Source organism: Parasteatoda tepidariorum, chromosome 2 (assembly GCF_043381705.1).
Source record: "Parasteatoda tepidariorum isolate YZ-2023 chromosome 2, CAS_Ptep_4.0, whole genome shotgun sequence".
NCBI classification, from domain to species: Eukaryota; Metazoa; Arthropoda; class Arachnida; order Araneae; family Theridiidae; genus Parasteatoda; species Parasteatoda tepidariorum.
Genome location: NC_092205.1, coordinates 98,611,213 through 98,634,351, shown reverse-complemented (window position 1 = coordinate 98,634,351; position 23,139 = coordinate 98,611,213). Strand labels below are relative to the sequence as shown.

Below are 23,139 nucleotides of genomic sequence, written 5' to 3'. Positions count from 1 at the left end.
TTTCATTATTTTAGAAGTAAAACTGATGTTAGATTATTCAATTTTGCAATATAAGTTCGCTAAATTTAAAGTTTTGCAAATTATTCATGATTTATAAATAACAAAGGTGTGGGAGAGATGTGTAAAATAAAAAGCGTTTGCGATGAAAAATTTTTTAGCCTATTTTGAAAACTATTGCATATAGAGAAAGCATCAAAGTAGTAATTTTTTTTTATTCACAGAGAAATGTTTTATCATAAAATCAAACAAAATTATGTAAGCAATTCAAGACTGTTTATTCATGATCATAATAGTTTTATTTATTGTATTACAAATTTAGAATTGCTATAACTTTTTTTTAATAATGATTGACTATAAAGCATTAGTAATACATTGCAAATCTGTATCTGTTTAAAATTTGGCTTTGTGAGTTTGGTAACAGAAATTTTTTTTCCAGATAAATCTATTACAGTGAATTCTTTTATATGAAATTGTATCTTCAACAAGATAAAATACACTTTAATTGAATAATATTTATAGTAACTTAGCACTAATATTTTAAATAAAATTACAGACTGAATAATATTTTCTGTACAAGTGCAACAAAGTAATTAAAGTCTATAATTTGTATTCTAGATGAGAGAAGTTAATGACAATACTTTTTCAATCAAGAAAGTGCTTAATTTTAATCTGAATACTTTAAAATTAACTAAATCCATTTGTTTTTACTTTTTTTTGGCAATTTTGTAAATGAACAAATTTCAATTATATTTCCATTCTTAATAATTATTAGGTAATAATTTGTAATAAATCTTTTTTAAAGTAATGAATATAAAAATTTTGTAACAATTATAAGTGCTTAGTACCATTATCCTTAGAACTAAAAATATTTTACATCAACTTATTATGCTGTATGAATTTAAATTAACAACTACTTTCTAAATTTACCGTTAAAAAAGAAAGAGAATTTTTTTAACAAACTTTTATTTAAGTTTTATATCAAGTTCACCTACTTAATACTTGGATTCTAAAATTCATTTGAATGGACTATGAAAATCATAATGTGTTTTAACCACCAATATTATGATATAAGTGTTTTTCTTTTAATTCAGACTATTACAATTGTTGCAATTGTGTCCAATTTAAGATGCTTAATTTGTAGCTAACCACATCTGTAGCAAACTACAACTAACACTTACCTGTTTCATAAATCTGAAAGAAGAAAGAAACGTAAAATGAAATATGCTTATCTTTTTCATGGGTGGAGCATAAAACAAAATATTATTGATGCCAGGGATACATTTTTAATGGTTGTATTATTAGTTTGCTACGGGTTTTGTGTTAATATGCACTGTTATAAGGGAAACCAACCCAAGTAGCACCTAATATTAGATAACATCAGAAAATCGGCGAAATCTAACGTTATATTGCACAACTTCTAATATTAGAAAGATACAAGAGGTCGCTGTTTGCTCTGCATTATATAATATTAGATTCTGTGCAAGCTAATATTATCTAGCGTTCACCATTTTTAAGTGGACATTTCTTGTAATAATTGTCACAATAAGGAACAAAATTTAAAAATATTCAAATTACTTACTTCAACAAATTTACGCATATTTTTCCCCTTCTCTTTTCACTGGAATTTGTAAATGGAGAAATACTTAAGTAACTATATTCTTTTAGTATTTGAAATTTTATTTAGCAAAACACCTAAAAACAAAACTTCAACGCAAGGTAGAAATTTTTCCAAGGAATGAAACCAGGAAAGCAACTAATATCATGAAAATTGCTAATATTTTTTTATAATGTTAAAATAACTTTTTTGGGCACATCAGAAATTTTCATCAATTCGATAATTATTTAAAGGTGTTATGTTCGATTAAACTAACAATCTTTGCAAAACATTTACATAACATTTTAATATCAAAACTATCAGTAAATATAATGTGTTATCTAAATTAAATTTGCGCAAACATATAATTGCATACAGGAATGAGACGAAAAAATAATAAAATTTTTTACATTATATTTTTAAAGTTGCCTTTAGTATTAAAGATCAAAATTTGACTACAATCAATTACTCTTTTGAGAAAGTTACTATAACAAAATGGATTTTTGATTAAGACAATTCCATTCCTCGTTTTTCTATGAGTATATAGTATGCGTTATGAAGTATTAGCCTTAAAAAACATATTTTATGCATTTAAAAAAGTTGCTTTTGCAAAGAACCTTATACATAAAAATTTAAACAAGATTCTTCTCTGATTTGAATTTTCTGTTTTTACAATAATGTAAATAAATGTTCTGCTAAATTTAAAATATTAAGCCAAATAAACTTTTACTATTATCATTATTTTACAATTACATTAATTTAAACATCATAAAAATATGTATACACTTATCTCAAATTTGAACTGCAAAATTGAATAAATACAATGCTAGTAGTATAACTGCTCATAAGTTACAGTTAATGTTTAACAATGATGTTAAAATAAAATTGCTCTGATATCTTTAAAATTTCTTGAATTTTCATAATACTTAAACATAACTATAATGACTAGAATAAATTACACAATGCAGTAGTTAAGAATAAAAAAATATATCAAATAAAATCATGACAAACATTTCACTACTTAATTATTTTATTTTAAAACAAAACACAATATAAATATAACTTCACTCAATTATAAAAGCAATACATTCTTACCATCATTGTTTAATATAAGCTTATCGATATTCTTTTGTTAAAATATAAGTTAAGAACACGTATTTGTAATTAAATAAAATAATTTTTATTTTTATTTCAAAAAGCAACAGTAGGACCATGAGTTATCATTTTAGATATTATTATTTTTAAATTAAACAAAATTCCAATACTTTACAGTCATTTCATACAGTTTAAAGTTTTTCTCCAATTCAATTTTTTATTTTTGTGCAACTGAACTATATTTCAGAGCAATAAACTGAAAATCTTTGCTTTGTGAAAAGATTTTAAAAAATGGTCCGCAACAATTGCGGATATCACACAAACACACAGCAAGGATGAATCGCACAGGGATGCACCTTTCTTGAAACTTTCAGCTCCAGCAGATTTAAAGAGAACCTCTAGTCGTTTTGTTTTCTGTCAGGATCGAACATATGGCTCCCAGTATTCTACCAGAATATACAGCACCTAATCTCAAAACTGAATGGCTCCTTCTTGGTAGATAAGCTTGTTTATCCAGCAGACGAAGCTAAAATTATAAGAGAAAAAAGTTAACTTTACATTGAAAACACTAAACTTAAACCTCTATATTAATTTATATTGAAAACATTAAATTAGTTAAAGTAAATTTAAAACTATTAAGCATTGAATATTTCTTTAAAACTTAAATCATTTTATTTGAAAATGTTTACAATTTAATGGGTAGATTTCCGTAACAATACCTGCACCAAAAAATCTCAGTATCACCAAGCAAGAATAGAAAATTATTTCACTTATAACGGCCTTCAAATAATAATTTTATTTTTTCTTAATTATTATTTTTTTAAAAAAGAAGAAATTATAGGTCAAAACGCTTAAGCTCTTTTCAATTGAAGTGAATATTCAAGTATATATACAGATACAAAAATATATCAAATTCAATACTTTTTAATTTTTTTTAAAGATTAAGTTCAATGACACTTAACTATTAAAATATTTTTGTACATTGTATAAGCTCAGAGCCAATGTTCACATTTTTTAAAAAAAACTTCATAAATAAAAATTTTAACACCTTTTAAGCACTGTTCTTCATTTAACGTAAACACATTTTGAATAAACCATATTGTTGCTTGTTTTTTTAATTATTTGCTATCATTCATAAATTAATATAATTAATCATATATCAAAAACATCTGTCTATATTCATGAAATGAAAATAAAGATATTTAACTCATCATTTTACAATATATTAAACAGGAAATTCAAATAATGTAACAACAGTGTTCGACTTGTGAATAAAATTTCAAACATTCTAAAATGCAATGGTTTTAACTAAAAAGTAATTGATTAATTAATAATTATTTTAACATGGCAAACTTGTTTACTAAAAATTTATTTTTATCTTTATCATTGCAATGAAAAAAAAATTCAAACTGCAAAACTCTTTGCGACAAGCCAACAAAAAAAGTGGCGAAAAGTGTTAAAAAAACAATTGCTTATTTTCGTCCATTGCTTATTTTAAAATTTATTTAATGTTAAAGAACATCAATGTAAAAAGATACTATGAGAATTCAAAATCATCAATTCATGGTTGAAAAAATCATATAGAAGGATAATTCTCTAACAATTCACGTATTTCAAAGTTGAAAATATATATTAAAAATAGTTCACCCCTTCCCCCAAATATTTTGACATAGCATTCTTTGAAAGTCAGTATGCATACCCAACATTTGTCAAATATTTTTTTTCTTATAGTTTAATAAAATTTTTACAGCATTAGATTATTTCTAATAGGAATTTATTTAAAAAATATAATTTAATCAAAGCTCTACATTCACCATAATCACCATTTTGAATAGACCATATTATTGTTTATTTTTTAATCATTTACAAATTAATATAAATAATGATGCATAAAAAACATACAGATTAGCCTATATTCAAATAAAAATCAGTCTATATTTAAATAAAAATGTTTAATTTATTGTTGTACAATATTTTAAACACGAAATTTTAATATATATTAAAATTTTTTGAAGATTAAGAGCTATATCTGAAATTGTAAAAGAAAATTAAATTTACATTGGAAAAACCAAATTTAAAATTATTAAATAATGAATATTTATTTTAAACTCAAATTATTTCAATTGAAAATGTTTTTAAAAAATCGTAATATCTTTTACAATAATTCAATGAGTAAATTGCGGTATCAATACTTGTATCAAAAAATCTTGGTAGAGCCACAGGAAAAGCAAAAAGTAACATAGTGGGAAGGAGATTAACAAAAGAGTTTAGCTCATAAACACTCTCAAGCAAACTATCATATGTTTAAAAAAAAATTCAAACTGCAAAACTCTTTAACCACTTTAATAAATACTCACTATGATGCAAGTCAACAAAAAAAGTGTGAAATAAACAATTGCTTACTTTCGTCCATTGCTTATTTTAAAAATAGTAGATTTCCTTGAAGATGAAAAGCTATACTGAAATTTAAAAAGAAAATAAATTAGATTTTGCAATGGAAAAAAAATTTAAAACTATTAAACATTGAATATTTTTTTGAAACTTTAATTATTTAATTTGAAAATGTTTTTTAGAAATTGTAATATCCTTTACAACAAAATTAAATGGTAAATTCCGGTATCGATACCAGTGTCGAAAAAATTTCGTCAATCTCACACAAAAAATAACACAGTGGGATGGAGCTCATAAGCACTCCCAAGCAAACTATCATATATTTAAAAAAAAATTAAAATTTCAAAACCTTTCAACTTCTTTTATTAGACCAGAAAATAACTACTCGCTATGTGGCAAATCAACAAAAAGAGAGCCGAAAAATATTTAATAAACAAATGCTTATTTAAAAAATCGTATAAGTGCATCAATGTAAAAAGATACTATGAGAATTCAAAATCATCAATTTATGGTTGAAAAAAACATGTAGAAGGAGAATTCTTTAACAATTCATATATTTCAAAGTTGTAATATATATATTAATTATATTCCCCCCCCCCAAATATGTTTACATAATGTTCTTCAAAAGTCAATATGCATAATATTTATTTTTTATTGTTTAGTTAAATTTTTAATCTCAGATTATATCTAATAGAAATTTATTTAAAAACTTTATTAAATAATAATTTTTTATTAGACTAATTATTATTATAATAATTATTTAATAAATATTTATTAAACTAAAAGAGACATTACAGAATAGGACAAATTCGAAAGGTATAATCCCGAGCAAACATATACATATTTTTTAAAAAAAATTGCAAGTTTAAAATTTATTTGGCGATTAAAGTTGGCGGGGATAAAAGCAAGCGAAAAAAACCGCTTTCTTTTTTTTTTATAGGTTAACAAACAAATTTTTTTGTTTGGTTGACGATAATTTACGTTAGGCTTACAATTCTAACTAGTGGTTTACTTAGTCAAAAATTAACTGAAACTTGTTTTGGCCATATTTTTCATTAAGAATAATTTTCAACCAAAGCTTTTAATTTGGCTAACATGTGCTGACAATTTTATTACAGCGGATTAACGTTTGAAGTTAAAATTAAAGCTTTTATGGCTACTAGATCATGAAGTTATTGGGAGGATGATTTACTGTAATGATCTAAACTTTTGACTCCAAGGTAACGAATTAGTTAAAACACACTACGGCCAATTTTTTGGTGCTTATGTTGGTAGGTAGAACTTGCTAAAATGAGTTTGGTGGCAAAACTCTCGGTCAAAATTTAGCAAAAAGTTGTTTCGCAATAATTATATTTTTTGCCTAGCTGGCAAACTTTGATAGAAAGAAGTATAGGAAAGGGAAGTATGGGTCCATATAATCAAAGGGGCTTAGTATTTATGTTTCCTTTCTAGCTCAGGGAATAGAGCTTACACCTTCCAATGAGGTGAACCGGGTTCAAATCCCAGCGATAGCAAGTCTATACGAATTCCGTACGTGTCTCGCACCAACCACAGTGCTAACGTAAAATATCCTCTGTGGTAGACGGATCATGGGTTTAATCCCTTTGCCATCAGACTAATCGTGAGAAGTTTTCGTAGTTTTCCCCAACATGTAACACAAATGCAGGTTAATTCCATCAAAAAGCCTTCCACGAAAGCAAACATTTCTCCCAATATTTGATCTAGGAGTTCCCTTGTCTTCTGGATTGGGTTCAAAATTACAAAGCTACGGAGTTGAACATTAACAGTCGAAGCCCAAAAAATAGAGTCGGCTGTTCAACGACCGCTATAAATTAAATAAAATGAACAATACTCAAATGCATTATACACATAATACATTATACACATATACATTAACAGTGTTGTAAATTTGGCAGTATTATTTTAATTGTTCCTTTTTAAATACTGATAACTTATTTCGTTGTTTGCATTTTGCAGGACATGTCTTCATAAGAGAAAGATCTGTAGAAAAATATTTTCATTTGCATCATAGTTCTGGTAAGAATTTTTTAGTTCCTGCTTCAGAAATTTTCAGGATGCTCAAATATAACGAAACTTTGTGGTTTACTTATTTTTCTGACAATGAGGCAAGAAAGCTATAAGTAGTGATGACGCAGGACACTAAAATTTCCTCTATTTTTTCTTGGCTCACGAATTATTACAATACCCTAACATTTGAACGTAGAATACTGACTTGTGTTTCCTGAGTAACAATTTGCATAAACTTTTTGAGTTAAATCTTTTTTGTCTTGGGTGGAGAATTAATAGAAATTTTTGTTGAGATACCAGCTCTAAATATTTTCTAAAAACAATTTAACGTTTGTAGGCAAATTTCAAATTTGTAGTTTTCAGCACGTCCAAGAGAAATTTAGTATAAACTTCCGAGAGCTTGAGACACAAAGAAAAATCCGGAATAGTCCTCGTCTACAACTATTCAAATGCCATGGCCAAAACAAATGTGTAAAATCTGAAGGATAAAAAGTACTTCAGGCTGTAAATTTTATCAAACCAACGTCGAATTACGATTTCTTATAGCATTATCATTAAGAAGAAACATTGCACTTTCTAGGCAAAAAGTTGACTAAAAAATGTTTGTTACTCAGTGTTAGTTGGCTTGCTAAAAGATTTATTTACTTTCACGCTATATCTATTTTACATATGTGGTTTATACATGGAAAAATTTACTAAAATTTTGGTTTGACCAAAGACAAAAGTTAGTCCAAGGTTTTACAAAAGTTAGTTTTGGCCGTTTCTTTTAATTGATGAAGATAAAGCCAAATTTGTTTGTTGGGCTAACAAATTCCTACACTGGACTAGCGCTTGGAAATGAAATTGAAATTTGTAATTAGATCAGAATATCGTGAAAACGTTTTAACGGTAAGGCTAACAAAAGTTTATTCTGCTAACATAGAGCTAACATTTTCTTACAATAAATTAACGTTTGAAGGTAAATATCAAACTTGTGTTTTCTCGAGCATAAAGGAGAAAACATTTGTTCTGGCTTTAACTTATTTTGTTATTTGGATTAATGAAAACTTTTGTTGAGCTAATGATTCCTCAGGCTAAGTTAATGTTTAATGGAAAAATTCGATGATTTTTCTTGGGCTAGCGTATTATTACAATGACATAACGCTGGAAAAAGTTCAAACTTGTCATTTTCAAGTCATAAATTAGCAGAAACTTCTTTGGTCGTAAAATTTTTTTACTGCTTAACTATTGAAAAGAAAATTGATATTCTCATCGTAACGACGTGATTTCTAGATTACGATTCCAAAATTAGTGGGCTATCGTTTGGAAGAAAAATTTAACTTTTATGGTTTAACAAGTTATGGACCTTGTTCTGGATTTTTCACATTCTTCTCCCAAACATAGCGAAATAGTATTGTCGGATACCATGTGATGAAAGCGGAGTCAAGTGCCAACTCCTGGTGAACGAACTATAGTCATGATAAACGGACAGTCCTATTACAGGGACAGACAAGTTCCAATGGAATATTTTGTTCCGTTTTAAGGCTTTATTGAAATAATATTAGTTGGACTTAAAAGACCCATCGGTACGTAAAAGGTTTATGCAGAATCGAAAACTTATAAATATTATTTTGATGAGAAAAAATGAAGAAAAAATTATTCTTAATTCTTAAAGCGAAACTTAAAAGCCAAAAATTTTAGAAAAAAGCGACGATAGAAAAAGTCTGTAAGAAACCACCTAAAAAATGCGCCTGAAAAAAATTACCGTTGAAAACAATAATTTAGAATATAATTCTAATAAAAAAAATTGTTTTTAATTCTTAAAAGAAACCTTTAGCATTGCAACTCTCAGTTTTTCGTATTGCTGCAAGTGGAGAAGATAAAAAAAAACTTTTATTCTTCATTAAAACCTTATTTAGTAATCTTGTAACGTCCACCAAAGAAAGAATACGTGGGTGGATGGAGTAGACTGGTTGGTAGAAAGTTGGACCCTTGTGCAAGTGGTCGTGAGTTCGATCCCCGCCGGCCGAAGACTTCTCGAGTAGTAAATGGTGACTGGTGCACGTTAAATCTGACGGAGAACTAAACTATTCATGTTTCCATCACAAAATATACTTCTGGGAGAACTGAACTGAAATAGATCGTTCTCTGGTTCAGGTCAAAATTATGATTTGTGGATGTGTGAATGGGACCACCCTTTAAACGGGCTATGAGGTGTGCGTGTCTGAATTCGTAATCTTGGCCGTAAATGGCGCTACTGAAAAACAAGAAACGCACTTTCTGCTTTAAAATTCGCTTAGTTACGCCCAGCAGACTACTGGTATGTGCAAGTGACATTAGAAACAACAACAACAAGAATGCGTGGAGCAAAAGTTTCGGTGAAAATAGCACCTTTCTTGCGTAATACAAAAAGTCGAAATTGCTGATTTTGAAGCACATAGCGCAATTTTGGCCGAAAAAAGTCGCGTCAGGTAGCTAATGACAAGCATTTGCAATTTTTTATATATCTAGTTTCCCTGCGGCCGGTGGCGACTGATATTGAGGGGCTAACTTTGGATGACAGAGGTAAGGGAAAGAATCGGACTCATATAACAGTTTTGTAATAAAAATTTTCTTTGAACAATTAAGTAATAGTGACCACATATTCATATGTGTCGTAAATTTATTATTATTTTAAAAGGCTGATATCTTATTGATTACTTTGAATTTTATAGGACTGGTTGTTGTCTTAATGATGGAGAATAGTATTTTGTGATTCATCATAGCTCTGGTAAGAATTAAACTCTAGTGCATCAATAAATTTTCGGGCTGTTCAAATATAACAAAAGCGCCTAAAGTCAGAAAGGGATTTGGAATTTGCTTACTTTTTCGGGCAAAGAGGAAGGAAGGTTATGAGTGATTTATGATAACAAAAATTGAAATTATTTGAAGCTCAAATTTACTCATATATCATAATTTACTTATGAATATTTCAAACGCATCTTGTAAATAAATAACGTGTAAATTTGGTTTGAAGTTATGACAAGCCCATAAACTGTTCTAACTCAGTCCTTAATTATAAGCTTTGTTAACAGCTTATACTTAAATCCAATTATTTTAGTTTCGATCACGAGACTGGACTTACGTTTAGAGGTTAAATTCTAATTTGTCGTTTCTCTAGTCACAATTTGGCTAAAACTTTTTAGTCTAATTTCTTTAGTGTAAATATTAATGAAAATTTTTGTCAGATTACCAATGCTATATATGTCCTACAACTTTCGAATTCATATTTCAACCTTATAGTTTCTAGGACGAAAGTTACCTAACACTTGTTTTGCAAAACTTTTTTTCTTTAAAGGAGGGCTAATATTTACTTAAAATGAGTTAAGCGTTTAGTCGCGAAATTCAAACTTGTGGTTTCGTGCATATCAAGTCGTAGAACCGCGATGGCTAGTGGACAGAGCGTTCGTCCTCCAATGAAGTGTACCGGTTTCGAATCCCAGCTATATCTGGTCGAAACGAATTCCGCATCCAGGTTGCACCGACCACAGTGCTGGCATAAAACACATTGTCGGATCATGGGTTAGAGTCCCTTTGCCGTGAGGCTAACCGTGGTATATTGTCGTGGTTTTCCTTTCCATGTAACACAAATGCTGGTTAGTTCCGTCAAAAAGTCTTCCACAAAGGTAAATTCCCCCCAATCCCCTCCAGGAGCTCCCTCGTCTTCTGGACTGGATTCAAAATTACAAGGCCACGTAGTTGAACATTTGTAGACATAAACCCGAAAAATTGGGTCGGCTGTTCAACGTTGGTTATAAATATAAATATTAGGTTGTACATTTTGAGAAACTTGTATTGGCCATGACTTTTCCTGGTGAAGAAGTTAACGATGCACTTTGTTAAGGTAGCTCTAATAATTTTGTGAAGTGAGCCTATGTTTAGGGACATAATTTCTTTCTTGATTAAAGTTAGCATAAACGTGATTTAGCTATTTTTTTTTCCTACGTGGGCTAAAAAAAATCTTCATCGCACCAACAATTTCCTACAATTTTTAGCAAAATTTCACAGTTTTCATGTAATTATCTAAAATTTATTTTGGCCATACTTTTTAATTATTGATTGGTGTGATAACAAAACTTTTTGTTAAGATAACGATTTCCAACAATGGATGATTATTTGAAAATTTTTCTGACTCTAAAACTTAATTTTTTGTTGATGGAATAATGAAAATTTTCGCTAAGAAGATAATTTTTTTTTCAATGGGATAGGTTCTTGATGTGAAATTAATATATGCTGATTCTAGGTCAAAATTAAGGTAAACTTTGCGTTAAATGTTTTCGGATGGTTGCTGTAATGGACAAACATTTGACTGCGAAATTCAAGATTGAAGTTTCTAAATAATAAATTGACTGAAATTTGTTTTAGTCAAAAATAATTTTGTGGACGGGCAATCAAAAATTTACGTGTTGGTCTTCCGATTTCCTTGAAGGGGCAAATGATTGGAAGGGAAATTTAAGAGTGTGGTTTATCGATCAGGAATCAGCTGAAGCATGTTTTGATCATACCCTTTTTGTTTTTACAGTTTCACAAAATTCAAACTTTAGCTATTTTAAAGCATAGAAGCTAAAGTTTTCATTAATTTTGTAGGATGAGATTACTTTTAGGTCTAACGTTTGTTAACAAACTTGTACAAAATGTTGACATTTGGAGACAAAATTCTAGCTTGTGATTTTCAGAACATAAGTTAGTTATAACTTGTTTTGCTTAGCTGGCAAACATAGGTTGTCGTAGACTTGACATAAAGTTGTGATCTAATTCATACAGTATTTGTTTTCAAACATATAAATTGTACCGGCAGGAAAATATTCATTATGCGGTACTAAATTTATTAAAAATATTTTTATTTAAAAAAACCTTTTGAAACATTAATAATTTCATGCATTTTACAAAATAGGTTGCTTTTAATGATGAGATTAATTTACGTCATAGAATTGATCGGTATTTTGTAATACAATACATCATAGTTTTAGTAAAAATTTCAACTTAAATGCCTCATCAATTTTAGGGATTTTGCAAAGATAGCGAAAGCTTCTAAGTTTCTTTTTTCAAAGGAGAGGAAGGTAATGAGCAATGCTTATGAAATAGACTAAATTTTCCCTCATTTTTATCGACTAACAACCTACTACAATGAGCTAATGTTAAACACTTGCTGCTGGGGTGAATGTGAGAGATCTTCGTGGTTTTCTTCTACCTGTAACTCAAAAGTAGGTGAGTTCCATCAAAAAGTCGTTCACGAAGGCTAGTTTGTCCCAATGNAATTTTTTAAATTGTGGTTTGTCGATTTCCCTTTTCTTTTTGAAAATTAGTTTAATAACATAATACAAATGAAAATCTATTATTACTTTTAATATTACAGGCCTTAAAAAATTTTTTTACAAAAGGGTACCGTGTAGCCTTAAGTGATATAGGTTCTTTATCTAGTTTATAGGTTCTTACGTTAATATCCTCTTGGTGATTTTATAAGCATTTTAACTAGTAATACAATAATTTATTAACGAATTTAAAATAAATCCATACTATTTTATAAGTAAATAAAATTAGCTAAAGTAATGTTCCCTATACAAGGTATCCGCTCACCTGGAAAGTCATGAATTTCGGTATTGAACAAAATTTGTCATGAAATGCCATAATTTTTACTATTTTTTAAAAAAAAAATCATGGAAAGTCCTGGATTTAGGTCTCCGAAAAATCTAATTTTTAAAATGGAATCTCCCTCCCCCCAATTTCATCCTGTTCCGAATATCTGAATTTCTAACAAAATCACCACTCAGTCATATTTTATTTGAATATAAAATGATTTTATCATGTTCTTTAAAAATTATGGTGTTCTTTCAAAAAATGAAAGAAAAAATATCATTTCTGGAGCGAATTATCCTTTAAACTCTCTTCTGTGATTTAAGAATTTTTATTATTTACTTCTTTATTTTAACAATTTAAAATTCTAGTTGAAGCAAACCAGCTATTGGCGATATTTTTTTATTCCGAAATGAACAGAAAAATCAGGAGTATTTCTTTCGTTTCTGATGAAAAAGAAAAGTATCCTTTGAATATAATTCTGCAGGAAAAAAAAATTTGCTTTTGTATTTTTTTCAGCTATTTTATTGTTTCAACTCTTTCCTTACTCTGTTTTTTAAGTTTAAAATCTATAAATATGAAGATGAAGAGCGTAATAGTTTTGGTTATGCCTATTTCGAATAATGTTATTGTAATGCTTTTCTTAATTTATTGTTGCGTTTTTGTTGGAGAAAATAGCAACTTCGTTAAGTCATGAAAAATTCTTGGAATTAGTCATGGAAAATGATGTAAAGTCATAAATTTGAAAATCTGAAATGTAGCAGATTCCCTGTATATAATACGGCTTGACCAAGTATTCGATTTGTACTTTGAATACCGAAAACTATCTTTATAATTTTTTTAATCCTCTTAGAAAAAAAATTTATATTTGATACAGTATATTGCATGGTTGTCATTACTTAAAAGTTGAAACATGAAATGTAAGATTGAAATTGTCTGTAAAAATTGCAAAAAATTGAGAATTTTATCTAAAAGTAAACATATTTTTAAACTCCATAACATTGGTATACACTACAAATGAGAAAAATTCAATTCATATATTCAATATTTGTTTATTAGAGAAATAGATTTATATATCTGTTATATATAGAATGTCATTACATTTTCAACCACAAGCTAGATAAATTTATTAAATTACCTGTGTTTATATGTTTATCATTTTATAAAGAAAAGATTTGGCACGATATAGTAATAGGTTACAAATTTTTTCTTTCTAAATTTAATATTTTTGCTTCTAATTGTTATTGTTAACTGTTTCGAAAGAAACTTTCAACATGTTTCCCAAAGTGCCATTAAAAGACAACCAATGTCGAATATATCTTTTCACCTACACATAAAGCCACAACCTTTGCATCGGGAGAAAAACCACGGAAACCTTACATGATTAACCCGACGGTGGGGGGATTTTAACCCATGACCCATTTACAGTGATGATTTTTTTACTTTAACTTTCAGGTCAGTGCAAGGCGTGATAGAACCCATATACCCCAGTCATCGAACCCAGGAAACCTCGTCGGGAAGGGAATTGTTTTTTCACTGAGTAAACGTGACTCCTCCTTAACAATTTTATTTTATTTTATAACCGTCATATTTATGATTTACGACTACCAATGTTCAACTACGTAGCCTTGTAATTTTGAACCCAATCCAGAAGACAGGGGATCGAGTATTGCAAGAAATTTGCCTTCATGGAGGACTTTTTTTTAATGGAATTAGCCAGCATTTGCTTTTCATGGAAAGGAAAACCACGAAAATCTCCCTCAGTTAAGCTGATTGCAAGGGGACTCTAAGACGTAATCCGTCTGACAATGAGGATACTTTAGGCCAGCACTGTGATCGATGCGAGCTTGAATCGACCAGCCATCACCGGGATTCGAACCCGGTTCACCTCACCTATCCCCGGTTACCATCAGGGGATTAAAACTATGTCTTACATATTGCTTTCAAATATACTGATTGGCAATTTCCTTTCAATTTTTTTACTAGTAACATATTAAAACCCGCCATGAATAAAAGGAGCTGTGAGTGAATGTTAAGTATAAAATTATGCTTCGCAAGAGCTTAAAGTTGGTAATGTGGAAACGCCAACATAAGAAAAAAAAAGTGCTTAATTGATCAGATCTTAGATATTAGAAATTCGAATATTATTTTCCCTACCAGCCACTTATCAAAGCAAAAAATTTCAACCCCTTTTAAAAGAAAGTATTTAAATTCTTTTTTGGAGCTTTTTACTAGTTTTGATAAGAAAAATTATATTACTAAGTGTTATTAACTAATTATCCCACGCAAAGGTTACTAATTAATTTCGTGGATAATTGTTTCTCAAGATTAGGCTATAAATTTTTAACAAAAAAGTGCGCACGAGTTTGCTCTTAAAAAATAAATGTGTTCAAATTCAATACTTAATCAGTTTCGAAAACGAAAAAAAGTACCGTATTCAAAAATATTTTTAAAAAATTGAAGTATCTAAGACGTTCTCGTTTTTTATATTTTTATTTTTAAGTGATAAAATGTTCGCGACTTTACAGCCATTTCGTACAGTTTTATTCCATCAATGCAAGTTATTGTTTACAATTATTATTACAAGTATTGAAATTAATGTTATAAGTATGTGCTATAGTTATTGTTACAAGTATTGTTAATGCAAGTTATTGTTATATTTCCAAACGATAATCTAAGGAATCTTCAAATGAGTTTTTGAAAGATTTTATAAAATGATCAGCAGCAGTGATTATTGTGAAAAAATAGGTTAGACATTTTTGTAATCACCGAATTATAAATAACAATGTTAAATTTAACGTCCTAAAAGGGAATGATGTTTTCTAATAATAAAAAAGCCATTTCGAGATTTATCACCTGTAATATTAATTAAATAAACGTTTCATTCAAATGTCTCGATAAAGAATGTTGCATTATTCAATTAAAATAAAACAGTTTCTAATTAAATCCCAATGTAGCGATGAAACAAATTTATTGAGCTGTGGATAAACCTTGTTCATTTTAACAGTGATAAAATGAGCCAAAAAAATAAAATTAACTATTGTAAAATAAAATAAATGTTTCTGTTTTGCTTATAAATAGCTAAGTAGAATATTTTTTGCGGTATCTTCGAATATGGTTAGATTGTTTCGTGAAAAATGATTAAATCAATGAATTTTAGATTCAAATGTCGTGCTGAAGTGTCCAAATAATAAATGATGCGTAATCAAAGTAAAAAGTTAAGCATTAAATAAAATAAAGCATAAAATTTAAAATCAAGCGTAAAATAAAAATTGCGTACACTAATGCAAAAAATATAAAGTAAAGCGAAAATATAAAGTGTAAATAGTAAAATATTTAATAAAGTTGAAGATGTATAAAATAAAAAGCATTAAATGAAGTAAACTTAAATTATTAAGTAGAAAATAAAGAGTAGTAAAATGTGAAATGTCAGGAAAAGTTAAAGCGTAAAATATTAAGTAAAAGCATAAGGCATGTGATAAGTGTTATGTAAAATGTGAGATGTAAAGTGAAGGAAAAGTGAATTAAGAAAATGTCAAGCGTATGTTAAAAAGAGTTAAACGAAAGCGTAAAATATAAAAGCAAAGCGTAAAGTAAAAAGCTGATGGTAAAAATCGAAAAGCATAAAAAGTGAAATCTAGAAAAAAAGTAAAGCATAGCGTAAAGTAGAAAGTATAATCAAATGTATAATATATAGTAAAGAGAAAAAAGTAAAGAAGACCCTAAATTTTTTATATAGTAAAAAGTACAGCATAGTTTAAAGTTAAGTATAAAATAGTAAATAAAATACAATTATAGCGTAAATTAAAGTATAATGTAAGGCTAAATTAATATTGTTTAAAGTCAAGAGTAAAACATAAAGAGAAAAGTAAAGTAAAAGAAATTAGAAGGTGCAATAAAACGTGAAATATAATTTGCAACAGTGTTTACCAACTGGCGGCCCAAGGGCTGCATCCAGCCCGCGAAGCCTAAAAAATCTAAATGGATTAGAAGTACTTTTCTTCGTTTAAAAACAACTTAATTTCTTCGTTTCTGTGAAATTGAACACACCAACGGTGCAAAAAAATTTATTTCTCAGGTTAAATTCTACTTCTTATTTAAATTAGTAATTCAATACTTTTGTTTTGTATAACTTCATAAAAATCTAACAGTAATATTTAATGCTCCTTCAAACATGAAACAGTTCTATGTAAAATTTTGATAAAGTAGCGGCCTGCCATTTGACTGGTGTTTTTAATTGCGGCCCCCGGCCTCATGTAAGTTGGAAACCCCTGATTTACAACGTAAGATATAAAGTAAAGCGTGAAACATAAAGTGAAGCGTAATGTTCCCATGAGCTTTACGCAAGAATAGTTAAATTATATTCTTTTATTCAGGTTAAAGCTATGCGTAATCAGTTTTATTAATTATCTAAGCTTTAACGAGTTGAATTAATTTTATTTGAAAGTTTTCAATTATTATAAAAGTGGTTCTTTTTCAGGATCTAAAGAAAAAAAATGTATCTGCCTGATATTGTAATAGTAGAATAATATAGGTAAGTTTTAATTTATATTTTCTGATCGACTCTTTAGGCCGGTTCCACTTATTGTTTTATGCATTCACATGATGGTATGTATTTCCTTACATAAGGTTACTTTTACTTTTTGATCAAATAAATTTCTTTTTTCATTTTTTTTTTAAAGTTAGATAACGTTTCTGATGCAATTCTATTAATTCATATTTCTAAAGAGGTAAATAGTTCGTGCGTATTTTACATAGTTAAAAACAATTAACTAAGTTTAGTCCAGTTCTGTTTATACCGGTCTTTAAAATTTTTGTTCAAGCATGTACTCTTTTTTTTTTTTTTTTTTTTTTTTTTTTTTTTTNTTTTGATTTTTTTTTTTTTTTTTTTTTTGTTGGTCAGCCCCTTTTTTGTGCATTCTTCTACTTTTTTTTGTGGCTAAATCATTTTATCATTTTAACGGTAATTTCCGTTCCTTTAGTTTTTTTGACACAAATTTATAAATTTTTTTTTACTACCACTTGAATTATGTGTCTACGTAATTCTTTAACGTCTTTTTTTTCTGTAAAATTCTAATTACGCAGCTACACTTCTTTACTACAATTTTCCATGTTTTTTTACGTTTCCGTGAATTTTATTTTTGTTTCCTTTTTCCATGTTGGTTGTTCCTTATCATTTTATGATAGCAGTGCTCTGCTTTTTGATGTTCGCTTTTTCACTTATTCATTTATCCGGGTTTTTTTTTCTTTTATTTATTTTTTATTTTATTTTCCCTTCTTTAACGCCCCACTTACATTTGTTATGAACATGCAATGTTTTTGGAGGCTATTTTCCTCTTGAATTTCTCACGAGTTCATTTCTTTCCATTTATCCATATTTTAGTTCGTTTCCGTGAGTTTGATGTCTGTTATTCATTGTTTTCAATGTTCGTTTTCCGATGTTTTGCTTTGCGTCTTCAAATTGCGTTTTAGTCTTCCATTTATTCGTAGTGTTTTGTTCATCGCCTTTTCTTAGTGTTTATTTTCCATGCTTTCATTATGTTTGTTTTCCATTTTCTTATTAAGCTTATTTTTCGTTTGCTCGTGGTGGTTCGTTCTTTGCCTTTTCATCTTGTTCGTCATCCGTTTGCTCGTGGTGGTTTCTTTTTTTGCCTTTTCATTGTATCTGTTCTTTCGTTTGTTCACGGTCCCTTTGTTTTTCGTCCTTTCATTGTGTTTTGAGTTTATGGTGTTTTATTTTTCGGTTTCTAATTAAGTTTTCTTCTTCATCTTTTTTTGTTTGCATTTATTTTTTATTGTTTGCCTCCTGTTTTTCTAACTATTTTATATTTGGTTCATGATATTTACTTTTTCCCTTTTTTAATGTATTTGTTTACTGTTTCTTAATGGTGATTTGTTTTTCGTGTTTTTACAATGTTTGTTTTCGTGCCTTTTCATTGTGTTTGTTTTTGATGTTTTCCAGTTTTTTATCTTGTTTTTCCTGTTTGTGACAGGGGCTTTGATTTTTACTCTTTCAATATGTTTACCTTTATTCACCGCGCTTCGTTTTTCATCTCTCAATTGTGCTCAGTTTCTGTTTGTTCATGGTGTTTTGTTTCCTGCTTTTTAATTATGTTTGTTTTTTCACTTTTTCATTGTTTGTATTAGTTTTTTCATTGTTTCTTATTAGTTTTTTGATTTTCATTGCTTTCTGATTTTATTTATATTTTTTTTTGTTCATGATATTTAGTTTTTTTCTTTTTCAATGTGTTTGTTTTCCGTTTGATCACAGTACTTTTTTTCGCCTTTTCATTGTGTTTGTTCTCCGTTTGTTCTTGGTGTATTCCGTCTTTTTTATCATGCTTTTTCCCATTTGTTCGGGATGGCTTTGATTTTTGCTCTTTCAATGTGTTTCTTTTCCGTTTGTTCATAGTATATTATTTTCCCTTTCACGATGTTCACGATGCTCACATTTCCCTTTCACGATGTTCATATTTGTTCACGATGCTTTGTTTTTCGTCATTTAATTGTGCACGTTTTCTGTTTGTTCTTGGTGTTTGTTTTTTAATTATGTCCATTTTTCATTGCTTCCCGTTTTTTCATTATTTTTTTCGTATTTCATTGTTTTTTCCGTTTTTTATTGTTTAATTCTTTTTGTTCATAATGTTTTGCTTTTCGTCCTTTCATTACATTTTTTTCATTTGTCCTCCACTGCTTATGTTTCGTCTTTTTATTGGTTTTTTTTTATTTGTTTATGGAGTTTTCGTAGTTTTGTTTATTTGTTTACGGAGTTTTTTTCAATATTTGAATTCAGTTTTTTTTTCATTTCCTAATTTATTATTCCCATTTCCTTTGTGGTGTTTTTTAGTTTTCTTTCTATCATTCGTTTTTGCATGTTTCTAGCACTCTATTTTAATCTTTACATAGTTTAATTTTTCCAAGTTTGCTTTCGATCTCCTGCGAAATGAATAATTTTTAACACGTTATGGCATGTTATTTTAATGCAGCTTGTTTCAGTTTTTATAGGATTATTTTGCTCAGTAGTCTAAGTAGTTAGGACCCGTTTGGATGATTCAAGAATGGTTAATCAAGTGTGGAAACTAATGGACATATTTAGATACTGACCTATCAAATTGGATCAATTTTGAAGACTCTAAAATTAAACTATTTATAAAACTTTTGCTGTAAGTATAGCATTTTTATTCCTTCTCATTTTTTAACTGCTTTCGAAAACTACAGTATATAAATTAAACTATTTATAAGCTGTTGAAACCGATTTGTGCAGCCTTGAGCAGCATGAGAGTAAAATAGTTTACTTCTGACCATTCTTGTATGCGTCGAAATCCGAGATGACTGTCTATTGTTCTCCTCTAATTCAAAAATAAATCTTACTCTGTTCCGAAATAAATGCCGTATTCCAAAGAGTTTATAAGAGTTGGAAGTGCCTGCAGCATTTTCGTTTTTTATATTTTCCTAAAGGTCAATTTGAGAGAACAAATAATGATGAATATTTTAGTTTAATGAATAATAGAATAGATAAAAATTGGAATTTCTAATTCTTTTCAGAATAACGTAGGTTCCGGAAAATATTAAGCTGAAATGTTCCTTCCTTTGTATGACCTTTAACACCTTTTTCAGATAGTTAGGTTAAGAAATAGTGTAGAAACCATTATAAAATTATCAGGGAGAATAATATCGAAAAAAAGTTTATACATTATAAACTTGTTAACTTTTAACATTTTCTGCATTAAAAATTTTGAATCGGCATTTTTCATTGTTATAGTGCCTTCCATCCATTAAGAGTAAACTCTCCTTATTTTCGAATGAACAGAAATTAATTACGAATTTCTATTTCTGTTGTAAATTATTAATAAAATTTGTGTTATTCTCACAATGAACCATGTTTAGAAATAACATCGAAAATAGAAAGGAATGTTTATTGGACTTTTCAAACAAAGTATGCTTGTTCTTTTCTATTCTGGACACCTAGTCACTGAAAATAAGCATATCACATCCTATGCTTAAGTAAGAATTTAACAACGTGGCATCTTGCTCTTGTTTTAGCTATTCTTGAAGTAATCTAATTTTAGAACTCAAATGAACAAGGTAACTTTTCAAAAAAAAATTAGTCGATATTTCAATTCATTTTATAAAATTTTGAGAAGAATATTCATTATTTCTATTAAAACTCTTGATCTCTGAAACACATAACAGCTACTAATGTCCGCCTTTTTCTTTCTTCAAACTTTTATTTTAAATATGAAGTAATTTCAATTCACTATTTTTTTAAGAAAAAAAAATTAATGTGATTTAAAAATAACCCACCCCTTAATATCCTTATATAATGTTTGAAAGATCCCTATAATGTTGCATAAGTGTTTATGTAATAGTAATAAATATGTGATATTTTTTCAGCTTTCGAAAACTTCATGAAATACAAATTGAACAAAGATTCGACATCCTAGCTTTTTAAAGGTAAGTAATATAAAAGAAGAGAGTAATAATTTTCGTTTTGATATGAACCAGCATTATTATAAATTTTTAAGGAAACAAAAGGAAACCGCAATATAAATAGAGAAATTAATAGCAAGCAAAATTGCGTACGCTAAAAGGAAATTGAATTCAAGACTTACATTTTCGACAAAAAGACAATATATTCGTCAAAATAAATTTTGAGGCCTTCTAATCATGTTGAAGTCATTTTTAAAAACGTAAGTAATATTAATGCGGAAAATAAATCCACGATATTAGGAAATTAAAATGATTCATTTTTCTGCTGAAAGCATTTAAAAATCTTGACGTAGACTTACATAAAATAGGTTAAAAATTTGGAGTTAACGAATTATTAATAGCAAAGTTAACATTAACGTCCTCATAGGGCACGGTGCTTACTGATAATAATAATAAAACTATTTTAAGATTAATTGCCTGTAATATTAAATAAAATAAACGCTTTATTGAAATATCACGATGCAGAATGGTACATTATCCAATTAAAATAAACGAGTTTCTAAATAAATCTCACAGTAGCGAAAAATTTAACAAGGTAAACTGCAGTTATACCTTCTTCATTTTGACATAGAAGTAAAATGTGGTAAAAAAAAATTCTTGAATACCGTGAAATTAATGCTTTTTTTTTGGCATAAGTAATTAGGTAGCATTTTCTTTATCGTATTTTCGAACATATTCTTATTTTTCATTAAAAAAACTCCAATTGATAAATTTACAGCATAAATGTTTTGCTGAATCATTCCGATATTAAATTGTGCGTAAACCAAGTTAAAGTTAATTTAAGCCTAAAATAAAGAGTAAATTTTTATATAAAGATTAAAATGAAAATTGTGCATAGTAGTAATGTATAAAATACAAAGTAAAGCTAAAAATATAAAGTGTACGCTTTTTTTACGTTACTAAATATTTTGCTCTTAAAAATAAAAATAAAAGCGTAAAATGAAAAGTAGAAATTATAGTGAAGAATAAAGAGAAGTAAAAGTAAAGTACCGGGTAAAGTATAAGCGTAAAGTAAACTAAGCGTAAAATATGAAGTGTAAATTAAAGTGTGAGTAAAGTAAAGTAAAGTAAAGCGTAAAATGTAAAAAGCAGAAATGAAAAGTATAGAAGAAATAAAGCATAATATAATGTATAACGTAAAGTAATGCATAAAATATAGCGAAAAGCAAATAAAGAGTAAAATAATGTAAAGCGTGAACTATACAGGAAAGTGTAAAGTAAAGTGTTAAATTAAAGGTAAAATATAGAATAACGTAAGCAATATAAAATAATGTATCCAAAATGCAAATAATGTAAAACCTGCAATGCAATATAAAATAATAAAGTAATCATGAACATAATATAAACTAATGTAGGGCGTCAAATATAAGCTTAACATACGAAGTAAAACGTTAAGTGAGAAATAAAGTATGAAATAAAGAGCGTGTAAGGTGAAAATTATAAAAATTGTATTATATCATGCATAAAATAGAGCCTTAAATATAAAGTAATGAGCAATGTAAAAAAAAATATATAGTAAAAAGAATACAATAAAATACACTATCGTATAAAGTAAAGCGTAAGGTAAATTTTTAAAACGAAGCGTCATGAACTAAGAACAAAGCGTGAAGCAAAACACAAAGTGTATAAATTATATCGTAAAGTGAAATGTTGAGAAAAAAGGGTGTAAAATAAAGGGCAAATAATAGCAAAAATCGTGCAAAGTAAACTGCTGTTTGTAGAAAATGCAACACCATGAAGGAATCATCAAAATCAAATGAAATTCGCAGCAAATGTCAATTATAGGATATTATGCAAATTAATAAAGTTTCAGAGCCATCGCGCGTGCGTGGCGCGCGCAGCGCCCTCTGAATTGATGCTGAAAGCGTATAAATAAAGTGCTGTAGCGGGACGTTGAAAATAGTCTATGATTATTTGTTAGTGGCAAACGTTTAGTGAGACCTGAGTAT

At 28.3% G+C, this 23,139-nt stretch overlaps 2 long non-coding RNA genes across 2 annotated transcripts in view; both read left to right on the top strand.

Moving 5' to 3' along the window:
- The first annotated feature begins 7,057 nt into the window (after positions 1 to 7,057).
- LOC139425059 (uncharacterized) lies at positions 7,058 to 17,306 on the top strand. Its single transcript, XR_011636271.1, has 3 exons — positions 7,058 to 7,117; positions 9,802 to 9,857; positions 17,181 to 17,306. It is a non-coding gene; the product is annotated as an uncharacterized lncRNA (long non-coding RNA).
- A 2,420-nt stretch (positions 17,307 to 19,726) lies between these two features.
- Positions 19,727 to 23,139, top strand: part of LOC107452043 (uncharacterized) — a 12,731-nt gene continuing 9,318 nt past the window's right edge. The window contains exons 1-2 of the long non-coding RNA XR_006226284.2: positions 19,727 to 19,863; positions 21,095 to 21,154. This is a non-coding gene — a long non-coding RNA (uncharacterized lncRNA). The remainder of the gene's footprint in view (positions 19,864 to 21,094; positions 21,155 to 23,139) is intronic.